The sequence below is a fragment of the Nyctibius grandis genome, chromosome 19 (assembly GCF_013368605.1).
Source record: "Nyctibius grandis isolate bNycGra1 chromosome 19, bNycGra1.pri, whole genome shotgun sequence".
NCBI classification, from domain to species: domain Eukaryota; kingdom Metazoa; phylum Chordata; class Aves; order Nyctibiiformes; family Nyctibiidae; genus Nyctibius; species Nyctibius grandis.
The window spans coordinates 7,286,840-7,311,420 of record NC_090676.1 but is presented as its reverse complement, the minus strand read 5'-3'; the positions used below and the strand labels follow the sequence as shown (position 1 = coordinate 7,311,420).

General features: G+C 39.1%; 1 protein-coding gene across 1 annotated transcript in view; it reads left to right on the top strand.

The window, feature by feature from the left end:
• Positions 1–24,581, top strand: part of TSHZ2 (teashirt zinc finger homeobox 2) — a 222,249-nt gene that overhangs the window by 113,606 nt on the left and 84,062 nt on the right. The window lies entirely within an intron of this gene.

The following is a 24,581-nucleotide window of genomic DNA, read 5'->3' as shown; positions in this document are numbered from 1 at the left end:
ATGTAATGTCTTGGATTAGCAGAACCCCTTCTATCAGATTTTGGATTCACAAAACTAGGATAACACCTGTGGATGTTTCATGTCCTGGTTCCTTTGAGTGAGGCAAGTTCAATTTATAATTTGAATTTAGACCAGTGCAATACCAAGGTCTGCCTCAAACTGAGTTGAAGCCTGTCCCAAGCCAATGTTTATAAGCAAATGTACGTGGAGGAATCAGTAATATACTGAAATTGTATCTCACTGGTTTGACAACTCAGCTGTAATAACTCCATACTCATTCACAGCCTGCTTGTATGTGGGGAGTCTTTAGTGCAGCTTTGGAGCACTCCTCTGCATTGCTTCTGAATCATTAGAAAGGTGTCTTAACAGGTTGGCTCTTGAGCCTTCGGGTACCTACCCTTCGTTAACTTCATAATCTATGAGTGAGAGTTTAGACTACTTACTGTTCCTGCCTCTAGTAGATTGAAATGGTAGCTCTTAATCCTATCACTGAAGTTGAATTGCCCGGACAAGTAGCAGCAGATTGATTCCACCAGTTCTTTTACAGAAATCACAAAAGGCTGCTCAACAACTGAAAGAGCTCAGGCTTCAGCGCAGCTCACAGCGTGATGGCAGGGGAGCTCTGCTTTTGTGTCTGTAGGAGGAAAGAAGTTACCTTTCCTGGCATGGGAATAGAAACAAACAGAAAGGTTAGAAGTCAATTCTGCAATTCTTAGTCCTACAAGTAACACTAAGGTTCACCAACTTGTTGGTTTTTGTGAAATTCCTGATAACTCTTAGCTTATGATAAGCTGTATATACTGCAGAAAAAGTTGATGGCACACAAATGTGCATATGTAGGACTGACAAGATAACAAGGATAGCAAGCAAATAGAAAAGAAACCAATGAGATGTCAAACCTATGCAGAAGATATTGGGTCTCTGTAACGTAGGAACCACACTGAACCTCCCCCATCCCTCATGCACCTGGTGATTCAAGCCAAATCCAGGCTTCTGTGGCCTGGGAAGGTTTAGTCAGCTCTTGCACCTCTCTTTGATCGTGCCTCTCTGCTGTTCCTGGCTTTGCCTGGAGCTGTAGGTGTAAAAGTATTGCAAGAGGGATATTTCCGACTGTGCAATGCAGCCCAGCACAAATAGGCCATGCTTGTAATTTATCAGCATAACATCATTTCAGGAGACCTGGCTACCCATTTTCTAGCCCAAACTGGGGATCAGATAATAGACAGTCATAGTGTTTTGGATAATGCCTCGCACCTCCCGTTGGTTTGCGTGTACATTAAAGGTCACTTTGCACTCTCCACAAAAACAGACTGGCCAAAACATCCCTGTTCACAAAGCTGTGCCTCTCTGGGCCCCAAAGATGACTGAATTTCAATGAGGCTTTATTCTTCAAAGTGAAAGGTGCTGTCTAACAGTAAAATATTGTTCTATTAAATTCAGCCCATGGCAGATCCACTACTGAGGGCTATTGAGGCAAATAAGAGCAGGGTGATGGCAGTGTGTGGTCATAAAGTTGCAGTATTCAAAAATGTAGAAAAAGCAGGTTGTCAGATTTCAATAAAGCAGTGGAAATGAATAGATACATCTCAGAGCTGGTTGCTTCCTAGTGGGATGGAATTTGAATAATAATATCACACTTGAACCAACATCAGGCTGGATTAATGGCCAGCACAGACAGAGCACTAGTATGGTGAAGCTGCAGCAGCAGCACCACCACTGTAGGTGTTACTAATGATACAGAGCAATGCTTCTGCTTGTTTGCACACAGAATGAAAAAAATAGGGGAGGAGGAATCTGGGAATTATTGCTTTAAGCTGCAGTTTTCAACAAAGAAATCTTGCCATTCCAAACTGTCTAGACCTTTAAAAATAAAAGATGTGCAGTATTTACAATGCTCTTCAGTATTCATGAGGCTTTGCTTCTTGTTGTAAGGCAAGATGAAAACAATACTCAGTAGATTTTCATAAGTGACACGCAACTGTAAGATTGATAGATGATGTGGATTTAATGTATGTGGAGTTCAGCGCCAACATAAAAGCTGTGATGTACCCAAACACTAGGTTTATTAAATCCCTGTTTCCTTAAATGATCATCCAAAGCCTTTCACCACTTTCTTCTACCAGAAAATAAAGAAAAGAAGGTAGGAAAAAAGAGATGAGGGAGGGGGAAAAAACCCCAACCAAGGGATTCCCCTTAGTTTTGGTAGAGAATTACAGTATCGGAACTGAGAGAGACAAATATTTAGACACTCTCTCTGCATAGAGATTAATGTGAGAGTCAGAAATACATGGAATCTACTTAAATTAATGTGATTCAGTTATGAATGGTTAAACATAAGTATTCCTCTGTCAAATGCCAAAAGCTATTGTGTTAACTCTTTCCTCTCCCCTACCCCTCCTGTATAGCCTACTAAATCTACCAAATTCTTCTAAGAGCCCAGGGATCCTCTCCCCCACCTCTCTGTGCGGCTGGGCAGAGTACAGCACAAAATCCTTAACTCTGCTCCAGGAGATGACTTGATGAATACATCAGGTGGATTGTCCTGGTTTGGACTAGAAGAGAAGGGGGAAAGGGTTAATAGAGAGCATCTGCCATCGGTTTAATAGCCAGCCCAGCCATGACATGGGTGCATGGCAGCTCCTGCCTCCCACCCCCTGGGGCAGACCTGCTCGGAGTGGGAGAGCAGTGCTGAGGGAGCAAGGGCACAGCAAACTACCCTCCTTCGAACATCAGCCGGGGAAGTTGGGGATGGAGTTGCTGATTCGCCCAGAGTCAGCCTTCGCTACGCACACCCTCCGGTCTCGTTGGGACCTGTAAGTCAGCTGCCGTAACTGTTGTCCTCAGGAGGCATTTCCCGTGCACCTTTGCTAATTTGAAACAGCATTTCACCCTTAGTCTGACATCAAGTGGATTATTTTCTCTTTCTTTCCAACTTCACCCATCAGGCTGCATTCTTATGAATTAGGATTGACTTATGCAGTGTCCCAAATCCTCTCGAAAACGATGTCTGAGTTGCTTAATTTCCACTGTCTCTAGGGGTGCAACACACACATGCTCCTTGATAACAGCCATGAGTAACATTTTCTGCCGTGCATTTGCAGCACTTTTTAACAAAGGTGTATTTGCTTCTTAGTGGAACATTTCACTTAGTTTCAGGGTCATTTCCTGTGACAGATGAATGTCTGTCTTCTTTATCACCTCAAGATTTAGCGAAATGATATAATTCGTATAGTTGTGCTCCTTAACCCAGCCAGCTGTGCTGGAAATCAGGCCGTTTTAGTTCAGCTGAAAGGAGCAAATAGCATGAGAACCGAAATCAGGCTTTCTGCTGTGGACCAGATTTGACTTTTTTAAAACTAGTGATATTACCATTGTATTTATCCCTTGGTGTGAACCATTTACTCCGGACTGGTTAGCAAGCAATTGTTTAGATACTGATTTCCCGTGGTGCTCAGGGGTATTGAAAGGTGGGTGGTTTGTGCTGTGTCGTGGGAGATGTGACCAGGAAACCTGGCCTGTGGCAGAGACTGAAGCTGGATACAGCTGAATTCAGTTCCTGTCAGCTCTTCTCCTTGTACTTCTGAACTCTCTTCTGTTTCCAAATAAAAAATTAAATTTCAGTTCTTCTCTACCCTACTTCTCTTCCTTACAAAAAAAAGGAAAGGCTAATTTTCCAAAGGCTAAGTTTGACAATTTTTTTCGCTTCAGCAATTTTTTCTACTAATAATGCTTTCTCATGAGCTACACTGGCATTTTTTTGTAATACAGAGGAAGAATTTAAACGAAAATTGAGGGATAGGGGGCAGAAATGGAAGGGAAGGAGATCAATGCACATCCTCTTGAGTTTATAAACAAGTTAAAGTAAGTGTCTGTGTTCACTCCCCTTTAATTGTTGGTAAATATCTGAGGAAATTGTTTGTAATAGAAATATTTATTGGAAAAATAAACTTCAGGAAATACTTACGGAAAACAAATGGCAAATCCAATCAATGCAATATGAAAACACATTTTCTTTAGAAATTTGAAACCAAGGTACATATTCATGCAATCAAGGGCAAAGAAACTTCTGTGTACCTGGTCCAAGTGTCTAGAATTGAGAACCTGCATCAAAATGCTCATGACAAAGTGATACATTAAGAATCATTTACAGAAAACATTTTGAGTTATGAATAATATGCTGAAGGAAACTGGTAAATTGTAAGTAAGGAGTTGAAAATAAATAATTTTAAAAATGTATTTCCTTGGTTTTGCTGCCTGTGCAAGAGTGCTCATACTTTGTAAAGTCCTTAGATTTTCTACACAGATTAGACTGCATATGCACATGAAAGTACTCATAATCACCTGAAGAAAGTGGAAAAGGAGTAGAGAAAATGGATAGCTAAGACCCAGCAAAGAGAACATAGGGAAGAATGGGAAATAACATATGCAAATAAATAAAGGGAGTGTATTACTGTTGTGCCTTCTGAAATATGCCCAGTTGTGCCTTTTCGGCTGTTTCATGGAGTTCCCCCTGACAGAAGGTGCTTTCCTTTACCTACAAAAACCTGCTTAGTGTTGCTTGTCCTCTTTTGTTTTGTTTTTATAATTGAGTTTTTCCTTGTGTGAAATCCCAATATTTTCTTTAGACCACGGGGATTAAATGCTTAAGGGACTCAAAAGAATTTTGACAAATTGGAAAGATTCAGGAAAGGCACAAAACTTGCAAAAGTTGGGAGTTCATTCACCCCTGCTTTCAGCTAACATGGGCACATGAACTTGTCAAATCTGTGGCTTTCTTTTTAAAGAACTGAGCACAGTGGGGAAGCATTAACATGCAGATCTAGACTTTCCTCTCTCTGCTTCTATTCATATATTATTTCCTTTACCCCTCTTTTCTCTCCTCACCTGTTTATCATGAATTTTATTTTTCTTGTTTAGGTTACTCCTTTTTTAAATAGCCAGGTCACTCCCATCTCAGGCTGTTTGTGTTTTTGCACCATGCTCATCTGCACCCTTCCAGATGGGTGTTTAAGTGCTGTGTGCCCCAGCATGGGCTCACTCAGAAAGTCACCCCATTTGTGTATTCCTTTGTTGCATTTACAGACACGAAATGGGTGCTCTCCACGACTGCTTTGCATGTATTTCTTTACCAGTCTGCCAGTCTTCCTTGTGCAGAAGGATGGGACTACCCAGTGCTAGTACAGACGGTGCTATCAGTTCTCCCAAATAGGTCTTACCCTGCCCTTTAACTTCATCACTCCACAGCTGGCCCTTCATTCAGTCTCTTGGAGCTGATATTTGGGTTTACCTCCCGTTTCTTGTGCAATATTAAATGTATCACAAAAGTGCCCTGTGCCAGTTTTGAAACATAAAGGTGAAATATACTTTTGGGAAGTAAATAATAAAAGTGCTGCTGCTTTGTCTGCAGACGATAGGTCATGCATCTGTGTAGCCACTAGCCTTCATGTGAGCGTGCAAGAGTGGCACGTGAGATTAAGCAACGGTTGCCTCTTCCTGGCCTGTGACTCAGGGTATTTGAGTTTTCTTCTCATTTCTACCATAAATTTGGATGGTACGGATGGGTTTGGATGGATAAACATTAGATGGACGGACTTCCCTATCACTTCCAGCACCTTTCTCTCACAGGCATGCCATGATATACGAACATGTGCCCCTTTCATAAACTCATCAAGTCCAGATTTCCACGTGGCCCCTGGAAAAAGTCACTGTATTTCTCGATGCCTCAGTTCCCTGGGAGGCAGAGGTGATAGTGCTTGCTTTGTTTTGCCTTTGAAGATTGGCATTTCTGCATAATACATCCAGTGCCTAAAACAAGGCTCTCCCCTTGCCTGGGCGTTCAGCTCTAACAATAATAAGACGAAATTAAGAACAGCCACAAAAAAAAGAAAGCTAGGAGCTAAATAAATGAGGGGGTTAAGACCAGTGTTTATCGGGTTTACTTTCCAGTGCGGGGCTGTGGCAAGTGTACATCTGAGTGCTTTTCCCAGGGAGGTAACCTATCATGGATGTGGCTTGAACTCGTATTTGTGATTTTCATGAGCCTTCCAGAGCGGTGCGTTCCCTACACTGAGGTGACTACTTTGAGTTCGCTTTTTTAATTAAGGTTCTGTATTGTAACTAGTCAATGTACATTATTGGGAGAATGAATGTCAATGCCAGTGCTTTTTCTTTCTCTCCTTTATCTTTGTCAATGATTCAAAGACATGATTTATGGTTAGTCTCCGTCTTTCAGGATCATCCATCAAGCGCTGGTTTCACTACAGGGCTCGAAGTTGTAAATCATGCAGAAAGGCTGTCACTCATCTCATTTAACCCTTTAAACACAGGGATGGAAGAGGAGGGCTGTTCTTTGCAGAGCAGTAAGAAATAGCAATAAAATGGCCATAAAATTGATGAAGTTACACTAACCTATACAATTAATTGTTCCTTGTAATACAATAAATATTATGAGGGACAATTATAAAAACAAGGCCATGACTCCACCCTCCAAGTTCGTTCGGAGAACCTAGAGGACTTTGGGACTCCATAAAATATATCACTTTTTTGTTTTCTCTTTTGAGCTCCTTTCAGATTTTTTCATGTCCATTACAGATGTGAAGAGCTGAGCTTCACTTTAGAATCAATCACAGGCTACTTCTGATCGTGACCTTGCAGCGACTAAAGGAGGAGTGCAAAAGCCCATTAGCAGCTGCTATTTTCAGCTTTGTAAATTAACAGTACTTTCTCTTCTCTCTCCTTTTCCCCACTCCACCCCTCCTCTTTTTTTCTTTTTCTTTTTTTTTATTTCTTCCTTTTTTTGGACAGGAAGACAGCAAAAAATGAAATGTGTAAGTGGCATGGGAGCTTCCACACTTAGCCTTGTCTCGCAGGCTTGAGGACTGATGACAGCTTTGGCCAAGTGGCTGATTGCTTCTCCGTGTCCTCCCCTGCCAGCCTGGGCCACTGCTCCCAGGTCACATTAAGCACTAACTTTTCAGTCAATGCCTCCACCTGCTCGCACAAAGCCAGGGAGACTGGCATTAAATAATGAGGTGTCTTTCTTTTTTATCTTGCTATTTTATTTATTTATTTTTGGTTCAAAGTGTTGGAACTTGGTAATGGAGGGTTATTAATGAAAAATATATGTTTGGGGTCTATTTGTTTAGATTCTGCAGTGACTTGATGGCAATTTTATCCCTGAATTATGTATGGCTCTGTTTTGCCTAGGCAAGCTGATACAAACAACAAATACAGTTAGAAAAAGATATATCAGTAAATAAACTGAAAGGTTGTAAAATATGAAAGTTTATCATCCAGACGGTGCTGCTTCTCTTCTTTTTTACATGAACTCTACTTGAGATGGTATTTAGGAGCTTGGGACTTCTTCTGTTCCAGCAATCTCTGCAGCTTGTCACAAAAACAAATGACACCAGAGGGAACCTTGTCTTGTACTGTATTCTTTTGCATGAACCTCAGTCTTCTTAAGGTGCTCATAATTTAAATTTATATCTTGATTTATTGGAAGATAAGAGCCTACCCTTCTTCCCTTACAGACCCATGCTCCTTTTAACCCAGGCTCCTTTCCGTTTCCATTTCAGTATTTAGCTCAGCTAACTCCAGGTGAACGAGAAGTGCAGAGCACCAGAGGAAGGTGTGCGTTCAGGATGGTGGATCCTGTTTTACTGTGCTGAGGGCAGACAGTGCCCCACTGGTGGGGCATAACAAGCTGCAGCCTTCCCCGTTCCCTGCGTTAGCCCTCTGTGTACAGAGCTGATTCCTGCTATACAGAATAACACCTGCCACTGCTTTGTGAGCCTTGTCAATGATCTGAATTTGTAAACAGGTCTTTTTCTGTGTCTTACAGAGTGTTCGGGTGGTGAACTGAAAGTAACATTGGGGGAAACAAAGGACAAGATGTTTAATTGGCTGATGGGATTAAGAGAAACTTTTAATCCTCCGTCTAGGAGATAAATTCTATTTTTTAAAATATCATCCACTGCAAGCATCATGATAAATTAGCACTTGTTTTATTCTGGACTAAAGTCTCATCCCACAGGGATCTCCAAGAATTTCTGCTCCTAAAATATAGCATAGAGGAAATTATAATTTTAGCATCTCTCTGCAGTCTTAATTAAGACTGTTCTTCTGATATAAAGCTGTGGTGTCTAATTACCAGAAAGCTGTCAGAAAGTAACTTTCAAAAAATCTGTGTCAAAAAAGAGTTGAGAAGACTAGAAATATTTTTATTCAGTTACAAATTTATGGTGCTAGAAGATTTTTTTTTAAGCCTAGCAGTCAACATTACTACCAATTCCTCTCTCAATATCCCACCTCACACAATAAATTCTAGTTCCAGCTCCTCATTACCAAACAGTTGCTTTTTGTCCAGACAACATTTGGTAGATTGGTTTGAACAAATAAGGGAATGTTTCCTACCATTCTTTATCTCCACATTCACAAAGTACTTGAAGTTTTCAATTTCAGTCTATCCTACATCTCCAAGCCAAATTCTGGAACAAATGTCCATCCATTTTCACCTTCAAAAGCACGCAGAAACTCTGCAGTGCAAAACTATTAGTTAACCTGCACCAGAGTCAGGAATCCACTTTGAGACTCAGTTCTAGTTCCTGTTTTTTTCCTACTGAGCGTGTGCCTTTGCCTCAAAAAGACTCACATTTAAGACAAAATCTGTTCTTTTGTTTGCCAAGAAGTCAGCAGAGCCTGTGCTTGCTCATTACAGGCCTGACTTGGAATGCTCCTGAACCTCAGCCAGGTTTTGATGAGCATCTCCCTAGTCATGAGACCATGATTGAGCCGAGGATTTTCATTTTGTTACCAGCTTATTTTATAGCTCTACCTGCTGAAAGTCCCTTTTCTGAGATTTGCATAAGGTAAAAGAAAAGGAGAGGTAATATGATGAATGCTGACAGGTACATTTGCTACAATTGATTAAACACTTTTGCCATCCTTACGGTTTTCTTTCACCCGCCTCGTATCTTGCCAGAAAGAGAGGTGTGAGTGACTTTGTCATTGACATTAAACAGTTGTATATACTTCTAGCTGCAAAATGCTATCCCCAGAGTTTGTTTACTCGATCTGTATTTCCAATCAGTGCAGAAGGTTTACTAAAGCAGTTCATTACTGATTTATTTATGATGTATTTAGATAGCAAATATGGTTCTGTCAGCAGTTGCTGGCTAAACAGTGTTGACAGACATTAATAGCATATGGTATAGGAATGGAATTATGATCTTTAAGAGTCTTTGTGTCTCAACATACATTTACAGTTTGCATTTTTCCTAGGTAGAGAGACAGAGAACTTCCAAACAAGAAAACAGTCTTTCTTTTTCTTTTTGTAACCTTTGGGGTTTGTTGGTGGTGACATTAAAATCTTCTGTGCCTGTTTAGCTGTTCAATTTAATGGAAGACAAATTCTCCCAAAGGTTTAATTTACTCTCGCAAACTGAAATCACTGCATTCTCACCATGGGAAATGGCCTTAATTTTCCCAGCCTTCAGTATACATCAAGCATATAATTCATTTCTACCCCCTCAATACTTCCCTCATTAGAAAACAAAGTTTTTGATATTTAAATGTTACATAGTTTAAGTTGAGAAACAGATCTTCTCAGCCCCGTAAAGTGCATTTGCAGGCATGATTGCTTCTCTCTGACAGCAATAGATTTATACAGGGTGGAACAGAAAAACACTTGAATTTTTGACCTTTAATTGTCTGCTTCCTCTAACACCAGCATTTTTACCAATGTCAAGGAGAAAAAGCAAAAAATGTGTCTGCTTATAGAGAAAGGAAGAACAGGTAGTGGTGAAACCACTTTGTGGCAATTGATACTGGTTTCATATGAGAGGTTGCCTCTCAATCACATGAGGACAAACAAATTGGGAAATAATACGGGAAATCATCTCATCCTTCTTTTTAGATTAATGATAACGGAGGACGTGAAGTGGAAATACACTGTTTAATTTCCAAAGTAATGGGCAACATTTTGCTTTCCATAAAATGGAATTAATCCAAAACAAAGTCATTGCTGGAATTAGATCGCATTTCCATAGGATTGACTGGCCTCAGAGCTGTGCTTCAGAGCCCCTGCTAACAAATACCCAAAGTTATCAGGTAAAAGAAAAGGAAGAAGGGATCTTCTGAAGAAATGCTCAGGTCATACAGAATGCCACCAGTGAGAGCAGGTGTGCTCTTTGCCAGGAGTGTGAGGGCTTTTGAGTAACAGCTACATGAATTTTTTTTTTAATTGCTGCTATTTTTGATACATTGTTAGAGAGTTTAGGATGTAGACTCTTCCTACTTCCACTGCTATTGGCAGCAAAAAAATGAATATATATACATATATATATATACCCACCAGACAAAAAGAAACAACGCTAGCAAGAAGAGGTTCTGTATAGAGAGCGCCAAGAAAAATAAAACATTGAGCCAATTCTTTCTCAACCTAAAGCCATTTGCTTCAAAAGAATTACACCAGTAAGAAATTTAGCCTATTGTACATGGATAAGTTAATATGCCATTAACATCTGAAAAAATATTAGAAATGAAACCCAAGTATGGTCAAAGCACACTCCAGGTTAGAGTCAGGCTTATCTCATCAATGCATGAAGTTTGATAGACCCCAAGAGTTGGTTGAAATGAGCTGGCTGTGTAGGTAACCACGTCGAGAAGTTTGCCTTTCTGCATCTTACAGGTTTGCTGCCCCTGCGGTATCAGAGCTCTACAAGACAGCGGCCAGGTGACGTCTAATAGCATCTGACTGCTGACAGCTCTGGCACTTGCCAGCTGGGGCCTCCTGAACGGGGTCTTTGGAGGACTTTTCTGTTTGAGCAAACACTTTGGAGAAGGGCTGTTGCTGTGGAGCACTGCTGACTTGTCTGGGAGCATTAATGCTGCCACTGGGTTATGCTTATGGGCCAAAGACATTAAACAGTAAGTGAGTAGCCAAGAGATCTAGCTTGTTTAAACAAATTTTTTCTGAGACAGCAGTAAAGATAGCCAGTTTTGCTGCTTCTTCTCCCAGTGAGTGTTTAAAGACTTGTTTGTAAGGGGCAGAGTATTAAAACATAATGTATTCTTAAATAATGTGTTAAAAGCAGTTTCAGTCTTTCTGAATATTATTATTTTAAACATGTTTTTCTCTGTTTGTGCAACAGATTTCCAACCAGTATAAGGGAACTGACTGCACAGAAGGAGCAATGAACTGGCAGTATGATACATGTTGAAAAATTCAAAAATTCAAAAATTCAAAAATTCAAATACAGACTAGTCAAATTCCAGCTGTGCATTAGTGGATACATACAGTAATTAGCCCATGTAGACAAGGCAAATTGGTAATCGGTCAAGACAAACCTGTGCAGGTACTAGCTAGATCTGTATGACGTGCTTTGCCTTCATTTAAATTTTAGCACAGATTGATAAACACATTAAAAATAGATTTTTTTTTTTAGGTGTTATTCCTGGTAGAAAGAGAAAGGAAATCAGCCAGAAATGCTTTAAAAGGGAAGTATTGTTTGGAATTGAACCTAGTGGATAAACTGAAAGTGTTTAGACAGTCTATAATGAAGTGTTGTTGGCCTCTGGTCTGTAATAAATGCTTCAATTTTATAGCTCCAAATCAACTTCATCCATAAAATCGCAAAGGACTTTCTCTACTTAGCAAATCAACTAGGACTTAGTGTCCATAGCCAGTGTATCCTCCTCATGTATTATCAAGAAAGCTGTGCAGATCTAAGCTTATACAACTCCTATTCATATAAAAAAAAAATTTTTGGAAGTTTTACTTTCACCATATCAGTAGCTAGTCCAAAATCTGTGTTAGATAAAGTGCACAAGATCTTTTGTCATGAGTAATTGGATTATTGATAGCAAAAGGATTTTCCTGGTGTGAAGTCCAGTCCTCAATAAAATTATTTGGTGGGTTTCTCTTCAAGAAGAAGTCAAGTTAATGTGTGAGTCGTTCCTTTTGTTAAACAGTTCTTGTTCAACATTTCTCCATTTTTACTATCATTGTGCACTTATCACTCTTTATTTCTGTATGATTTCAGTCATTGCTTCGGGATCTTAATCAAAACATAAGTGCAGATCCTGTAACACACTTTCACAATATAAATGCAGTTTGAACATGGATGTAAATGTAATGTGCAAAATCCCTTGTAATGCTTCATTTTCTAAATGCTCTCCGCATCTATTTCCACAACGTTAAGAAAGTAGACTGGTTTTTCTTACAGATTCTTTCTGAATGCCCCCCTAATAATCCTGCTCTGTTCATCCTCCTGATTCCCAGCAGAATTTCAAGGAAAAACCTCATACATGGATTCACCTATTGTCATAGAGGTTAAAGCCCTGTTCACGTTTAAGGAAACCCTATTGGACTCATCTCTGCTCTGCACTTGTTTCGTTTGATTTATCTTCTGTTGCTCGTAGTTTCACTGATCACTTTCTTATTACTTTTACACTTCCATCCATTTCAGTTTTGTACTCCTTTTCGAGCGATTTCTTATACCGCCCCTGCCACCTGCTCCCACCTGATGAATTGTCTGCTCAAACTGTTGATCTTGACCTGGCATAGTCTCTTCCACAGAAAATAAATGATGCCACACAGACATATAATGATGCCTTAATAAACATCCCAGGTACACTTGCTCCTCTGCAGAAGTGCAGAGCGCAAAAGGTGGTGTCCCAATTGAGTGCTGATGCCTGGGAGGCAGTGAAACGGAGGAGGTAGGAATTAAAACAAAAATGGAGAAGTTTTGCTCTTTTTGTGTATTTAACCACACTGGAAAATTCCCTGGTCCTTTTTTCGAAGCTCTTGTCTGCAGTTACTCTTGTGATTACTAGAAACAGCAATAAACGTATTTTAATTCTGTAAACATTTTAAGTAGCTTTTTTTAAATGGCTTTTTTTGTATTTGGGCTTGCCTGCAGCAGCAATTAATTTTTCAGAAAGTCAGTATTATGAGTAATTTGTTAGAGGTCAGATACCCTCTGTTGCTTTTCCTTCCAAGTCTGAGTGAGGCCCCAGAAAAAAAATGCAGGGAAGTTTATAAAGTTTTTTTTTTGTTCTGTTACAGAGTTGGATAGTAGAGATGGTTAATCCATTCTTTCATCTCCTTCAGGATTTGAGAGTCTGGATTTTTGACTGCATTGTGAATTCCTGCAGGCCTTAAATCCAGTTATGATGGATATAATATATAGCTTTTTTGTACCCAGTGAGGTCCCTCACTTCAGCAGTGGTTACATCATGATACCTGTGCTGAAGAAGTCTTTTCTGTCAGTAAGTGACCTTTCTGATTATTGGATTTTTTTACCATAACTCATAGTTGTTATTTCTTGCTGAGATTCAGGAAAAGCTGATCCTGTGCAGCTGCAGCCTCCTGTTGTTGCTGCCTGTTTTTTTATGCTTTGTCCCATGTGATAAATTTCAGTTATCACTTAGGACAGGGCAGGAATGCAACACTGAGACTGTGGTGATTATGATCTGTGTACTGGCCCTGGATCTAAGCCCTTCCTTGGATCATTTAAGACACAATTTAAAAGAACACAGCTTAGTATTTGTGTTTCAATCATTTTTCTTTTTTTTCTTTGAAATTTCCGTTATTTTAATTATCTTGATAGATCCTTGGAAACTATATTTATTTTCCATATCAGTTGAAAGCTTTTCCTTTTGACATGGATTGATTTGTTTTGCACAAGTCTCTTGCAGAATGGAACCAACAGTACTAATTTTACTACTGATAATTATTGGTATTCTTACTATTAATAGGCCTTCATATCTGCAACGAAACAGTAGGGCAGCATCCTACATTGTGTGGAAAGAGAAAGGAAAGCACTGGAGGGTATCAAAACTGGGAGCTTTTTGGGGCAGGAAGACTTTTGTTCCATGTTGGTAAAAGATTTTTGTAGGGTGGTGTTGGTGTTGGGGCCAGTACATTAATAAAATTGCGATGGTAATAATAAAGATGCCGTATATTTGCCTGATCTGTTAAGAGACTGATAAGATATGATTCCCCAAAATTCAGGTAAAAATGGTTGCAAGTTCGTGCTACCAAAGCCAGCACCAGCATAGCTGCGGTCATGCCTCTCGCAGAGGGAGTGTTTCAGGCAGGACCTTAAAAGAAATTATCTCCATCTTTGAAAAAGATTTCAAAGGATCACAGATTGATTCTTATCACAGTTGCTTCAGCCTTTTCACTGTTGACTGCAATGAGAAGTGAAAAGCAGGATGAGGCCCTCTGTGTGCCCCCTGCCTTGGGTAGAGAAGTGTCCGAACATTACGTAGGTGAATGCATACATATTTTATATATTAAATACTCTTTTGGGTGGCGTGTTTATGTATCTATCCCTCATTCTGACAGCAGGGTAAAGGATAAAAAAGAAACCTGTGGATTAGAATTAGTAGGTGATGCCACTCTGACCTGGGCTGTGTCAGTGCCAGCGAGAGGAAAGCCTTCTCTCTAGTGAAACGTCATTACCTATGGACTCTGCTCTTTCCACAGCATGGACTGAATTTTGGCTGTTGTGTGTGACTCAGGAATGGTGTTGTGCATGTACAGGCTGTATGTTTGAAGGAGATGTTTTGACCTTTCTCATCTCTGACTGGTGTTGCAAAGATGGAGTGATGTAGAACAGAGATTTTGTGACAGAGTAATAATAAGAAAGAATCTAACTGCTAGTTGCTCATTACTGGATCTCTTTTAAATGCCAGAACCTTCTATGTTTGCGTTCAAACAACACTGAGCACCTAAATCACGATAGTAAACAGATATAGAAAGAGACAGAAAGGTTAAAAGTGTACTCATAATCTCTTGCTTTTCCTCCTAAACGTGTTTGATAGCAATATTGTTTCTTAAAAACAATATGACCTCATTTGTAAAGCAATATTCATGCTAAACTAGTCAGCTGTTAAATGTACCCGGCACTGTGCATTATGATGAAGCTAAACCAGAATTTCAATTATTTTCTGGACACATTTAAAATTATAATACTTTACTGGGTTAGTGTTATAGTTCATCCAAATTACTCACAAAATATCATATCAATCTCTTGCAACTGCTTATTGCTTACATATCTGAGAAGTTAGTCGAAGTAAGATGCTGTCTGGGGTAATGACCTTCATGCTGGCTTAGTGCTTTGATGGTTATGTGGCTATAAGTGCAGGGATATCTAATGGTCAAAAGTCAACGTTTGTTGGCCATAATATTTGTCACAAAAGAAACGGACTATTCATTTGGACCAGCATTTGCAACAGTATGTTCCTGAAAGGAAAATAAAGAGGGAAATAAAACACTTGATGATCTGTGTATTCTTCACTAGTGTCCCTTTTACACTGAAATCCCAGCAAGTGAAAATTCACACTGCAAAACTATTTGCAGTTTTTTATTGCCTGGAATGTAAGATCAAAACAAAGCAAGAAGATGAGGAAGATATATTTTATCATACTCCCATTTTCTACTTATGTGCCTCATCTAAAGAGATGTTAAGAGACAAATGATGTTGCAGCCATGGTTTAACCAGCTATGAGTAACCAGCACAGATTTATGAATATCACTGTCAAGTATGGCTTAAAGCAGATCTCATTGGAGCTGCAATAGGGCTGTGTATCCAAAGGGAAAATCAAAAGGCCCACTGCTCTTTAGACAAATGTTATAATAATGTACTTTTAATGCTATATTAATACTTTTTAAAAATAGGCTGTAATATTAGGTCCTAGTAAACAAGTTATTGCAAGGAGCTTGCATTTTATGCAGCATCTTCAGCTGTGCATGATTTCTGCACTTTAATAAATACATGTAAGAAGTCCTGTTGGCTTCGTCTCTACCCATCACCAGATCGTGAAGCTGAGTACTCAAGTAGCTCTGGATTTTCAGTTCACTGTACAAACACGGTGCACTTCCCAGTGTGCTCCTGCAGAACATGTACAAGAAGCAGCATTTTGCCGTTCAACAGGCAGGGAGGCTGGGATTTTGAAGAGAAAACGGCTGTTCATGGAGATTATCTGTAAAAACATCTGAGCTTTGAACTGACCCTGTGTGACTTGCAAGAGGCCACCTCAGCAATCAGTGGCAGATGCCAGAGTTACGACAGTTGAGCCTGTCTCTTAGCCCCTTGCTCTGGCAGATTTTCTATCAAGGCTGACTCATTTAATCCTTAGTCACATTACCGAAATCAGGCTGCTATTGTTTACGTATTAATAATGGATTATTAAGTAATTATGGCAGTGAAGCATCATCATGCCTTAGTCTGTCTTTATGGCAGATAAACCTATCTACTGTTGCCCCAAATGGGACAGACTTAACATGTTTATGATCTTCTGGGGTTTAAATACTTCTGCATGAGGCTAGGTACTCCATTGTATTTAGCCAAGCTGGTCTGTTTTGAATTGGAGAGGACAAGAAATAAGTAGCCTTTTAAAAATAATAATCAAATAATTTGTCTCTCACATTGTGCTATTCAAGGCACTGAACAAGCATCACTTATTAACAGAAATAGTCATTTCCCACAGTAGCAGACCATACCTAAACACTCAAAGCAACTGTGTGAAGGGCTGGTACTTCAAGATTTTTACACGTTGAGCATAGTAATGAAAAGGAATATGATTACATGGAACTATTTTGAGAATAAACATTGTGCTTTCATATGCAGAATTCTTCACTCTGATCAAGAGTCTTTCAGGGAAAATGTTGATCTTTCACAGGTTTATTACGTTTAATATGTCCGGCTTCAAGTGTACCCATGTATGTTTAAACCCATAGCCCAACTCTTTTCAAGAGGCATGTGTTGTGAAGAAATGCTGTCCATGAGGTGTGCTATGGATTCAGTAGAAATGAGTCAAAGATTTATTTTTTTAAGGATAAAAAGCAAGTGTCCATAAACGTAATCCTCATCATCTTTTTATTTATAATTGTATTTAATATAAAGGTACTTCATTACTGGAGAGCAGTCTTCATGGCCATACAATAGCAAACAAATTCTTCAGAAGCATCTTTAATTATTCATTTGACTGTACTATATTTTATGCTACTTTTCATAAATGTTAATCTTTATTATTGCACTACCAGGAAAAAAAAGAAGGAAGGAAAGAAATACCTGTTATTAAATGACCTATCAGGCTGACGTGGATAAATGTTGGTAGCTATTTAATTGTTTCCCATCTGCAGTTTTATACAGTTTCTATCAAACTGAAGGGTAATTTTTTTAGTAGCTGCTTATTTTAAATGTACAAAACCCTTGTGTGTAATTCCATTAGCTGCCCTACAGCATTGCAATCTACAGTTTCCCTGAGGCTGTTGTGAAATATTGATGAAATCCTTGCTTTTGTGGCTTCCTCTGATACACTAAACATTTGTCTGATGTTAGTTGAACTTGAATGGATCTGTTCAGAGTTATATCAGTAGTGACTTCAAAGGCTGTAAGGCTGTTACAGTTTTTTTTTACAAACTGAAGTTTCAAAGCCTTACCATGTGGTACTTTAAAAAAACAAAGTTCATATCAAATGAACCAAAGTGCTAGCAATACACTGGTAAGACTCATTACAATTTCAGTTTATATAGATATATATTTTTTTGTGATTCTGATTGGTAGCTCATGCCATTTAAAGAAATTTAGATTGGTATTTAGGGGAACCTAGGATAATGAGAGAGGGAAAACATAATTTGAAACTTGGATTTTAAATGAGGTAATCTATAAATTTACAAAGCCACTCTCCTGTTTTCCACAACTATAAATAGGACAAGAGAAAACAGAAGAAAGGCAGAGAGAGACAAAAGTTTCAGACTTATGTTTTCATCAGTAAAGTGATTTACGCTGGTGCAATTAAAATGACTAATGAGGAAAACATATTTGCTGCTACTGTATTCCTTTAATTGTTCAGGACCAAACTGCATCTTGGAAAACACCCTTTATGTCTGTACTAGCAATTAAATGCAACGTGTATTGATGTTGTGGTGATGTGATGACTGCCTGATACCTGTCTAGAACTTTGCCCGCCAAGGACAGGGCGAGGACTTTGGCGCGAGGGACAGGCAGGGAGGATGGACGGGGCAGAGTCGGGGGCTGCTGCTCGTGTGCAGCAAAGGGCTGTGGAGGTTGAGTTCTTTGCATTCAAATAATGCAATAATTCATAGCTTTCATTAAAAGCATATTTGTTGAAAATACAGTCTGGAGAATATCAAACACCTTCAGCTGGTTGAAACAATGAAATTGTCAGTTCCAGGGCTTTGTAGAAAATAACAAACAGAAATGTTTTTAACCAAAGGCAAATTACTCACACCGTAAGCCCTCATGTAAGGAATTTGAACTGTTGGCTCTGAACATGGTTAAATCCATTCCTGCAACAGCTAGCACCTGGCAATTCAGCCATTCAAACTGACTGAATCCAGAGCAAGGCAAATATGACTGAAGTTGCTTTTTTTTTTTGCAGTGCAATAACTGACTATGTAAACAACATCATCCTTAAGGAAAATTATTCAAGAAAAAACTCAGTAATAATTCTGTCCCTGCTATGGACTCTCAGCTCAGCAGAGCATATCAGCTCACTTCTCTTTTTTTTCAGTCTTCCTTTTGTTTGTTTTTTTTTCCTGTTTTATTATTGGTTTTGCTTTGAGTTTATGGGTTGCTCACGAGCCAGTTCCCTGCACGTATGCTTCCAACCACTGATCATTTTCATTTGACTCATAACTGTGTAGGATGCAATGTACGAAAGACATAATCTGTTCTTCATGCTGGTAAAAGTCCCACTGAAACTAGTGGGTATTTTGCCTTCTTAACCAGTAGGAAATTGGACATTTAATAGAAAACTTTATAATACAACTCTAATTAGAGTACAACAAAATGAAAGCGCAAAATTGCTTCATTTCAGCATCATATCTAAATTATGGTTATGGCTCCATGGAATTGCCTTTGAGTGTTAAAATTCAGTTATGGCAGAAGCCACTCCGAGTTTCCTTGCTGCTAAGCTGCAGTGGCTTGCAAGCTTGGCACTGCAGAGGTTGCTTCTATCCTCCAGCAGTGGATGGTAGTGGATGTTTCTTTTCCTACTCTGCAATAGGCAGAAATTCATACCCTAGTATCAGCTGCTGTAAGTATTTGAAAAAAGAAAGGTCTAGAAAAAAGGCAAAGGAATATTGGGAAAAATCTCTCCTTTGAGATGACAAGTTGTTTTGGACACAAAATTGCACCACTAGGGTGGTGATTGACACTTCCTTATTGGGCCACTGCAAAATGAATTTGGCTGTGATGGTGAATAGTAATAGCAGCAAAAGGTGCAAATACCTTTCCATTATCCAAAATAATTAATGGGCCGCCAGAAAAGAGGCAATTGAACATATTCAGCCTTTTCCAAGGTTTTGAGAACATCTAAAGACTTCCTCAGGATGCACATGGCTTTAGGAATAAGCCTTACACTATCAGGACGTTTAGACCAGACGACAGAGATGCTCTTTTGTCTTCGACACCCATGATTCAGAGCCAGATGCTCTCTGCTCCCTCTGTGGTGAGAATGGTAACCTTTCCCTGCATTTTCTTGCCATCTTGAAGAACTTAACGGAAAGTTATTTATTTCCTTGGTACAGAAATTGTTAACATAGTTAAAAAAGCTCTGAAATTACCCTTGTATTACAAATTTCATGTTTTGAGAGTTCTTTCCATGAAACTCCATTGCATTTCCAGAGTGCTGCATTGGTTTTAGTCCTGTTAAATTCCAAAATGTCTTTGATAGAAGAGTTATGCAACAGAGTAGGGATTTTTTTTTTCCTCGGTTGCCAATTTCTCTCTTCAGTTGATTTTCAAGCTGGGATGAATCTATAGCTATGAACTTCTACAAAGAGCCAGGTTCAGATTTGTCTTTGGGTAGCTAATGTGGTTAGACATTTTTGAGAAAAAGGAATGAGAAGTGGTCATTATCCATTATCTGCATGAAATATTTCAGAGAAAGAAACAGCTTCTGCCAAACACAAAAAGATGTTTGAGCTGAAGCCAGACAAGAAGGAAACAAGATCACCTTATAGCACTGCAAGATTGCTCTACTAATGATGTTATTTCAAGTAAAACTGGAATATATACATGAAGAAGTGCAGATGGTGCATGGATTTTACATGGATTAGCAGTGTTGTTCTGGACAATGATTCACTGTCCCTTTTCTTGGCAGAAAATAAATTTTCCAGTCTTGGAAAGAAACATGTGTATATATATATATATATATATAAAGAAAAGTTTCTCTGTGTGGAAAAAGAGCAAATTTGAGTGAAAATAGCATCTACTGGTGGAAAAGTTAACAGTCAGAATGAACACTTAAAAAAAAAAAAAGATGTATTCACACTCTACAATTCAAGGGCAGAAGTGATGTATAACGTGGTGCAAATTACAATTAGTCGGGGTTGCGGGGGCCTGAAAGTCAATACTGGATTCAACATCACTGGGAGCTTGGCTCAGTGCTGTCTGCAGAGTAGGGTCAAGGCTTCAAGGTGGATGTGGATCGTTTTAGACCCATAAGTTCAAAGAAGAGCTTTTGCAGGTGTATTAACTGGACTTGCTTTCTTTTAGTTACTCTGTAGAAACATGCTAGGAATATCTAATAAAATGTAATCTTTTGAAGAATAAAGAATCAGCTGTTTATTGCAACCCTTGTCCCAGAGTAGAGGTTTCTTAAGTTACCATGAATCTAATCACAAAGGCACAGAGGGAAATTTTTAAAAAGTTAAAACATTTTAGAATTGTATTTATGATTATTATCCATATGATAATATTATCCTTACTGATGTCATGATTTTGAAATACGCTGTCTTGGGATCAATCACCACTAAAACCAAATGCTGTATTCCCATTTAGGAAGCCAGAAATTGCTTCCATTCAATGCTCTAAAGCTCCTGGGTTTTGTCCAGTCCTCAAGATAGTGAAATTTCAGTCTCCCACTTCTTCAGGACTGCATGTTGCCCATCTTGCATGTCTGCCTGGGCCTGTTTAATTTTGGAGGGAAAAATTCTCACCTGGGAAAAGGAGGAAGCATTCATCTGATTACTGAGTTTGGATTTCTTTTATTTTATTTCTTTTTGCCTGTAAGACAGCTATATATGAGCATCTCAGAGGTTTGGAATGTCAGTATAAGCCAGGGGGAGAACTGGTGGGAAGAGAACAGGTCACTCAACAATTTATTATATGGACATCAGTATGATGTGCAAAATTTATGCTACTTATTACAGACACTGCACTTAAAGCATGTGGGTGTACAGGCTTAAGACACCATTTACTTATAAAATAAATAATGCAAAGTCCACCTAAATTAATGTTATTTCTGTTAAATAGCTACATCAGTTCATATCAAACTTCATGTCCAATGAAATCTTACTAAAAACCACTGTTGGAAGGACACATGCATTTCTTGTACCTCAGGCTGTCTGCACAGAAGACATCTCCACTGTCCTTAAAATGCCCACAGCAATTTAAATCATTTAAATAAACAGAAATCGTTTTATAAGTAGGATACTGAAATGCTTTTTCAAAGCTGCCCAGAACCCTTAACCATTAAAATGGACCTGACTGACGGTGTTGTGAAATTTTGATGGTGCTTTCTAAGAAGTTACTTTTACCACTTCCATAAGATTGTGTCTGTGTCTTATACAGGCACAAAAAAAGAGGATTTCTCAGCATGAGTTACTCTTCTGTAAAGGTTATAGTAAACATGTCAATGCCTAATTAAGCAGAAAATTTTATCTGTATTGTGGGGGATGTCTGGTACTTCTGCTTCTCCTAGTAAATCCTTTTAGATGGACAAAGGATATTGTGAGGAAGAATCACAGAGTCAGAGAATCAATCAGGTTGGAAGAGACCTCTGGGATCATCGAGTCCAACCATTTCCCTGACACCACCATGTCAACTAGACCATGGCACTAAGTGCCATGTCCAGTCTTTTCTTAAACACATCCAGAGATGGTGACTCCACCACCTCCCTGGGCAGCCCATTCCAATGTCTAATAACCCTTTCTGAGAAGAAATGTCTCCTAATGTCCAACCTGAACCTCCCCTGGCGAAGCTTGAGGCTATGTCCTCTTGTCCTATCGCTAGTTGCCCAGGAGAAGAGGCCGACTCCCACTCCGCTACAACCTCCCTTCTGTTAGTTGTAGACTGCAATAAGGTCACCCCTGAGCCTCCTCTTCTCCAGGCTAAACAACCCCAGCTCCCTCAGCCGTTCCTCATAGGTCATACCCTCCAGAGCCTTCACCAGCTTGGTCGCCCTCCGAAACTACTGTATGTATCTCCCAAAGGAAAAAAAATACATTCTGGTGAAAAATGGGTTAATAGAATTCAAAGAATTGGTGCTGAAATGGAGAATCAAATTTGTGCTGACCCAAAACTGTGTGAATGCTATTTGTTGTCTGTTTTGTCTGATTCCTTCATTGGATTCCCTCTTTATTTTTGTTTTGCTCGGTGTAATATGCTTGGCACCGTGATACATCCTGGCAAGCGGCCAGTGTCGCTACCTACGCTGTACAGTATCTCTAACACCGCGAGAACCATGTCAGTCCGGCTCATCAGTTCATGCTGCTTGTTTAGCAAGGTTACTACTCATGACATGTAGGAGATTTTTCTGCCTCCATGTCCCTCAGTTCTCCTTGTCTCCCTGAAAAACAGACGAGCTCAGAAAGGAGTACATGGAAAGTATTATCTAGTTACTAGGGAAGAAGTTTAGGGAGGAGAAAAAAATATTTTGTTCTTAGTGTTGTCTTTGCTGCCTGCCTTAGTTTGATCATCTGTAAATGGGGCTACTTATATTTGCTGTACCCCAACACACTACTAAAATGCTTATTTTTTAATATTTAACACTTGATATTTAATATTTAGCTTCTTTTCTGAAAGCATCTGCTGAAGATCACAGTGTTCCTACTGCTGTGTGATTATTGTTTTATCGTGCTAAAATGGTGTCCAGGTCATTTGCTCATAGCCACTGCTGTTATCTTTGCCTCTAGTTGTGAAGCTGCCTAGTATCACCCCTGGAGTAATACAAAACTAGCTCTAAGCTGGTGTGATCTGTGCAGGTCCTAAGACCATGGGTAGGGTGTAGGGAAGATGACTCGCATGGGTTTCTTAGCCCATCCACAGAGAGGCCCATCATTTCCCTCTTCTGATACTGCAGCTTCATGCAGGACACAGTTCCTCTAGTTCTGGTTCATCTCTTTGGCTTGATGGTAAACACGTGTTGGAAGGGGTGAGATACACAGACAAATAGGTTGAAAAATGGAAACACATACCTGAAAAAAATGTGGAAGGCTTTGTCCATATGTTAATCAAAATGCTGCTTCTTTTCTTCCTGTTCTTTTTGATTTGCTAAAAGGATATCATTTGTGCAGGAGTACCAAATTCAAGGGAGCAAAATGATCCAGGTTCTCAAAAAGCCATAAAATGGCTTTTCTCAGAAGACAGGAAGGAATTGGATTTTAAACAAATAACACCTTTCGGGTCATTTACCTTGTGCTTTTTGAGCTTTTAGGGTTACTTCACAATTATGAGTACTAGCATTTTATTTTTGCTTAGTTATTTTTAAGGGAAGCTTTGATTTGGGGGATTTGGCTTTTTTTTTTTTTTTTTACATACTTACCTAACACAAAAAGCTAGATCTTAAGCAAACACAACAAAGTACTCCTGAGACTGCAGTGCAGTCACTAGGGTTAGCAGCACTGCATTTGCACCTGACTGGAAGAGCTCATCAACATATCTCCTACAAAGACCTGTGCTTCTGAAATCAACATTTAGTTTTGATGAGTGGCTGTCAGTGAATTGTTTCAATGTCTGTTTGCATTGTGCGCAATAGCTTTGCAGTGGCTGTTAAAAAATTACACTGGGGTTTGGTGAAAACGTATCTGAACCGTTTGTTCTGCTCCATCCCTTCTTGTGGGGAGTGAATTGCTGACTGTGTTGAGTCATTGTGAATTTATCCAATGACTGCAATAGAGCTAGTTCACCCTTAAAAATCCTCATCTCTAAATCTTCAGTCTGTTTTTAACCAGGTTATCTCCTGTAACTTAGGCAGAATTACTGCTGGTATAAAGCTAGAAAAAAAAACCAACCTGAATTCCTTAATTAATTTTAAAATTTACAGCTCTTCCAGGGTCAAGTTCATCTTATTAATTAAATAGTTAATTTGTCAGAGAATATATTTCTGGATTTGTTCTACTTTTCCAGTTTTACAGTTAACTTTGGTCTGCCTCTGTCACACCCTAATACTCTTCTATAACTTCCAAGGGTTCTAGCCCTGAACTTTAGGGGTTTTTCTTACTGAAGCACAATTTGGTTTTGTGGTACACAGTACCTTACTTTTATAAAAAAAAAAGAGTTCCACTTATGCCTATTAGTGCTTTCAGATGTTGCATTTTGACATATAAATTATTTGTGTACATTCTAAAGTGCATTTTTAGATTATCAAATGGCAAAAGGTTACTGTACCTAGATGATGCTATGAACCAGGAGGATTATGGCAGTTATTTTCTTCTGTTCCTTGCCAATTCTACCCTTTCTTTCACTGAGGCTAAAACCAGTTTGATAGAATTGAAGATTTTAGTATAAACTTTAAACTCTTACCTATGAATTTTCCAA